Source organism: Xenopus tropicalis, chromosome 4, assembly GCF_000004195.4.
Source record: "Xenopus tropicalis strain Nigerian chromosome 4, UCB_Xtro_10.0, whole genome shotgun sequence".
In the NCBI taxonomy this organism is placed as follows: domain Eukaryota; kingdom Metazoa; phylum Chordata; class Amphibia; order Anura; family Pipidae; genus Xenopus; species Xenopus tropicalis.
The window spans coordinates 119069312-119075813 of NC_030680.2; positions in this window are offsets into that span (position 1 = coordinate 119069312).

Below are 6502 nucleotides of genomic sequence, written 5' to 3' on the forward strand. Positions count from 1 at the left end.
CTGATTTCCAGTTTATAATTTACTCTGGCAACAACGCCCACATTCCTGGGGAAGCTGATGCCAAACATGAATTGCACAACTGCTTTCCCCTAAATGTGTATACAAAATATCACCATTTATTAGACTCATTTTTTTCACTGTACATTTGGGACTTTAATGATGAAGTTATACAATTGTGCATTAAAGCAAATATTTCTATACGAATATGCAGGGCTAGTTCAGCTCTGTTCAGTCAGTTCTTGATTGTTCCACATTTGCAGACTCCTTGGATTGTGTAGAAAAGTTTAAATTGTGTAAAATTTACGGTTCAGCTTAAATATGGAAAAAATGTCTTCATTTGCATTTTCTAGTGATTTGGCCGGATTGCCACAAGTAATATGTTCCAGGCGCAATACAAATGTTAGTCAAGGGGAAGGTATTTCCTGAAGACATGATTTATAGCAGGCAACAAATCTCCTGCTCTGTCAGGGGCCCTAAAGAAGCTCTTGATTCCTCTCTGCCATTGTTGGCTGACTCTCTGCTTGTACCCTGTGTAGCTAAAGGCAGTGGCACACAGGGAGATTAGTTGCCCTGCGACAAATCTTTGTTGCCGCAGGCGACTAATCTCCCCGCAATGCCATCCCACCGGCAAGAATGTAAATCGCCGGTGGGATGGCATATCCGTCGCTACGATTTCCCAAAGATTTGTCGCGGGCGACTAATCTCCACGTCTGTCACTGCCCTACAACTCACGTAGAGACAATTATATATATAGTAAATGATCGGCATTGTCTATTTTAGTAGCCACAACAAGTAGCTACTACTAGTAGCTCTGTGTGTCTTCACCCTTAGAGTTTGCCTGGTCAGGGGCACACATACGGATTGTCTGCTATCCTCTGGCTGCGTTTTGTCCACAGGCCTAGAGAAATGGGTTTGCTTTCATACACTCACTCCTGTTTTAGGTTAAATTAAATAATATTTACACAGTATTTTGTTTTTTATCTAAATGGAGAGCTATATAGATTAAGTACTGGATTCAACATTTTAGTAATTCTGTTTTTATGATGTCCTGTGAGCGCTTACTTGTGGTGTGATTTCTGTATATAATTGACTAATATATCAGGCAATTTAAGGTAGTTTTATGACCTAGGTAATAAATTAGAGAGGTAATAAGATTAAGAGATATGAACACAAGTAATAGACAGATCTGTTACAATGTACCAGTGGACCGGGGCATAGCTTTCATTGGTGCCCAGTGTTTATCCCAAGCCAGGGATCATTTTTCTCTGCTGTCCTCCTTCACTTTTGCCCCCACCTTGCGCTTTGTATTAAAATGTTACTTATGTATTTTCAACAATACCTGGTTCTAACTGTTTCTACATCAACTAAGGGGTAGATTTATCAAAATGTGAGATTAGAGCTCGCTACACAAAAAATCACCCACTTACTATTCATTCCTATGTGATGTTTATAAGTGTATTTATCAGTGGGTGAAAGTAAGAGCTGACCATTTGTTAAATACACTTCTAAAAATCCCATAGGAATGAATAGCAAGTGGGTGAATTTTTCTGTGGTGAGCTCTTATCTCACATATTTATTTATGTTCCTCAAAATGTTTTCTTCTGGGTGGTAGACTGACCCAAGAAATATGTGGTAGAACAAGCCTCAAACACATTTACTTTAATATAAATATGGGCAGTAGAAAGAGTGTAGGAAAGGAAGGTTTGTGATGTTATTAGTAATTTTAAGTAAGAGATGTGGCATTGCAATATTTATTAGTGTGTCCCTGCTGATGTATAAGATCAGGGTTGGAGTGGCCTCTGCAGGGCCCACCAGGACTAAAGCCCCAGAGGCCCCTACTGTGGCCCCCATACCCCCCCACTGCACACCCTATTCCCTCCCCTGAGCATGCATCCCTTTTTACTTATCTTCGACGCAATGGGAAGAGATATGCTGTTGTATTCGACAAGATAATGCAAATCACACCAGGCCCTGAGTACTCTCATAACCCATATATGAAATACCATTTATTAGGTGTATTTTATATGTGTATAACTTTATATGTGTATACATTTTGGCAAGATTAAAAGTACAAATGTTGCTAATTTACAAAATTTGTACTTTTAAAAACATATGAATGCAGTTAGATTTACAGTTTGTTAACCAGGTCCCATACTGCATCCAGAGTTTATACATGAATTACCTGTTTACAGGCCATGTCCCCCGCAGCACCCCCTTAACCCCCTGCAGGGGCCCCGGCCATGCCTCCCTAAACCCCCACAGGGGCTCCCTCCACGCCCCCCTAATTCCCCACCCATTGATGTGGGGCTCTTAGATAACCCTGGCGCTAACTCAATGTCAATAGTTGCAACTGCACTTGGTTTGGAATAGGCAGCAGGAACGACTGAGCGGTACCGAATGCAACTATAGGGAAGAACTAGGAGTGCATGTTGATACAAGGGCCTTTGATAATTGGAGTTTAACTTGTAACTGACTGTGGGTAAATTTGCAGGACCACTACTGCACTTGTGCCCTTAAATGACCTCCGATAGTGTTTTTGAAGCTGCTTCTTTTTGACATCGGGCCGATTCACTAAAGGTCGTTAACGCTTAACGCATAATTTTGTGCGTTAAAAAATGTTTGTTAATTAAGTGTAGATTTATCAAAGTAATTTCGCATGCGTTACTACTCATATTGCATGCACAAAAATCTCAATTATCACAAAGCATTATTTCCATCACATCGCGGTAATTATCTAATAAAAATAATACAAATGCATAATTCACAGACATATTTGAAGCGTTAAAAGCATTAAATATGGTGATAATCAGTGCTAATATTAACACCTACTTGGAGTAGGCGTTACTCTAAAAACATTGTGGTTCATGTGCGTTTGTGAAGACAGCATGGAGTTTGCAGTCGGATTTTTGTTGGATTGTGATGAAGAGGATCAAGTATGTAATCGTCCTAGTGATGCATCCTCGAGTTTTCAGGGAAAGATCAACTCTAGAGGGATTATCAGAGGAGGAAATAGTGAGGCGCTATGGGTTAAATAGAGCAGCAATCTATGGCCTGTATGAGGTACTGGAGCCTTATCTGCAGCCACTAACACACAGAAGCCATGCTGTTCCTGGCATAGTGAAACCTCTGTGCTCCCTTCATTTTTTCGGCACAGGAAGTTTACAGAAAGTTGGAGGGATATATGGTGGAGTGTCACAGCCCACATTTTTACGTTGCCTTGGTTACATGCATAACAGTGTGCGCTAATCTCACGTGCTTCAAAATAACACATAAATATATTGCATGCTTTAAAATATCACTTAAAAATATGTAATCGCCAGATAAATAATGAAAATAAAATCGCTTCTTAATTCAGACAAGTGTCCTTTTTGTGAATCAATAGTTAATTCTCCAAATATAAGCAGTTTTTACGGCCTTTAGTGTATAGGCCCCATCATCTCTTATGTCAGGTAAGGGGTGGGGCTAGCTCAGGTTCTAAAGTCCCTTCTTAACATCAGGCCGGGTTGGGCCCGGGTTGAGAAAGGGCAGGTTAGGATGGGTACATTGTGTAAAATTTCCGACATGCACATCACTAATACAGAAGTAGTATTATAGATATCTAATTACCAGCTAGAGAATGCTAGCCAGGTACCTTTTTCTGCTATACTGAGTCTGTCCTCTTACAGGAATAAGCAACAAACACTTGGAATATGATTCAAGCAATGTTGACAAATTTGTGGTGTTTTCCATTAACATGTATAATCATTAATGTGTTGTACAGAAAAAAGCTATGTATTTCTAACTATGAGTAATGTTTTTATGTGATATATAAATGAATCAGTTTCAGTAGGGGTTACACTGTTCCCTGTAACACATAGGGGCTGATTTACTTACCCACGAACGGGTCGAATGGAGTCCGATTGCGTTTTTTTCGTAATGATCGGTACTTTGCGATTTTTTCGTATGTTTTGCGATTTTTTCGGATTCTTTACGAATTTTTCGGATCCAATACGATTTTTGCGTAAAAACGCGAGTTTTCCTATCCATTACGAAAGTTGCGTAAAAAGTTGCGCATTTTGCGTAGCGTTAAAACTTACGCGAAAAGTTGCGCATTTTTCGTAGCGTTAAGTTTTAACGCTACGAAAAATGCGCAACTTTTCGCGTAAGTTTTAACGCTACGAAAAATGCGCAACTTTTTACGCAACTTTCGTAATGGATACGAAAAACTCGCGTTTTTACGCAAAAATCGTATTGGTAACGAAAAATTCGTACAGAATCCGAAAAAATCGCAAAACATACGAAAAAGTCGCAAAATGTTCGTTTTCAAGTCGGAACTTTTCCAATTCGGGTCGGATTCGTGGGTTAGTAAATCAGCCCCATATTGTTAACAACAAAGAAACAGATGATGCAGTATTATATTAAGTGTTTGTGTTTCTTGTTTCACTGTCTCATGTCCTCACATAGGTCATGGGAATTGCCTTTAATCAGGAATGCTGTGATGTCTGTTCTCATAGGGACCTGTCATTCCCTGAACATACTCTGTGCTGCTGGCACTTACCTGAGCTTAGGGGCAGACGCACAATATATTGTATATATAGAATATAAATGTCACAATATACTGTATATATAGAATATAAATGTCACAATATACTGTATATATATAACTGTTACAATATAATACAGATTATTATTGCATATCAGCTGTGCAACCAGTGCAATTAACATCTGTAATTTCATTACACTCTATAACTGACAAACCTCATTTTCTGCTTGATAATTTGAGACAACCCCTAAAGCTCAGCTTCTCAACAGCTGCCCAGAGGACACTGAGCCTGTCACTGGCACTTTTAAAGCTGGCGAAAGGATTTTTAAAAGATCTTTTAGTTATCGTAGGACCAAGCTGATTAACGCTTAAAAGTATGATTCAATGAAAATGACCATTTCAAGTGATATTGTCTAGTTGAAGCTAGAAAACCTACCTGCTTGGTCCTGCAAACAGTTGGACAATGGGCAAATTTCATTTCTAAAGACAAAAATTTTCAAACCTGCCCAATGATTTTCTGACCAATGTTGCATGAAAAATCTCTAAATGTGCGATCAGTCGGTGCCCACTAACCTTATGATAATTTGGCAGATTTGTTGGATCTGACTGAAACTTGTTGTTAGGGAGAGAAATTTTGTATGAATGGTCCCCTTAACAGAATCCAAGATGACAAAGTGACAGCTTTGAAGGCCTAAATCATTACTGATATAGAGATGCTGAACCTTTAGGCTGATGCAGTATGTTCTGTATACAAAATATGGCATTTCTAGCATTATTTATTTTTAGGGTTTATTTCTCCTTAAGGGGTATAATCAGCAAATTCTTAATTCTAGAAATGCATACATTCAACTTTCATTGAACATTTCAGCCTCTCTGGTATGATAAATAGGCTGTATAAAGAATAAGCTTTAGCTTTTAATAAAATGGTCATTAAAGCTTTACAGACTGAGAAATACTGCTATGTGTATATATACATGATGTTTTGGTAATGTCAGAATGTATATCAGCAAGTGTTTTATTAACACTATAGTAGAGTAAACATGTACATCTGCCTATTGACAGCAAAGTCATTCTGGACCCCAGGGGGTGCAAGTTCAAGAGCACCAAAAGGCGCAAGAGAGCTCCCAGTCTGCTCAAAGGCTGCATAGGCTTCTATATATGGCATCATCATTTTAACTGAATCCAGCCCTTCAGTATGCTCTCTGAGATCTAATTGTCCCACTAAATGTAATAATTTGGTCTTCAGTACTCAGATTAGAGAGGGATAGAGTCCAAAGAAGAGGGCCTAAGCTAATAAAGGGTATGAGAGATTGCATAAAAGAAGAAAGCTTGGCCGTGCTGGAATTGCTTACTCAAAATAAGAGGCACTTAATGGGGGTTATTATAATTATACATAAATATATAAGGGACTGTACAATAAACTCTCCTAAGGTTATTTATGAGCAGATCATAACTGTGAATTTTATCCTGAAGTGTTTATGCTGCTTATACTTCTATCAGGAACCATAAGAGCCAATACCACTACACTAGCGGGGTCCCCAAGGGGACCCTAACCAATTGGTCATTGGGTCCTCTAGCAAATGCTAACAAATGGAATGGGGCACCAATAGAACAAACTTGATGGTTCTGTATCTTTGGTCACTTTGCATGTCTAGTTTAACACATTAATAAAACACATTGTGCAAGAGTTATAGCATATTTCCTATGTACTCAGCTTCCCTCCTACAGCAGGATGGTCAAACTAAAGGCATCTATTTGTGATCTTTTATTAGATGTAAATAACACTCCTAATCACATAAATTCATGCTTCTAGGCAAGAAAAAAAATTGCTGTGGTTTTGTGCTCTATTTTATGTTTCTTTATTTTGAAACCCCCTTAGTTGTATAATCTAATCAGCCATGTACTGACAGTATTGCTAAAACATTTTTTATTGATTAGCAAGAATTACTGTGCTTAACATAACTGGGGATAAGGTTAATG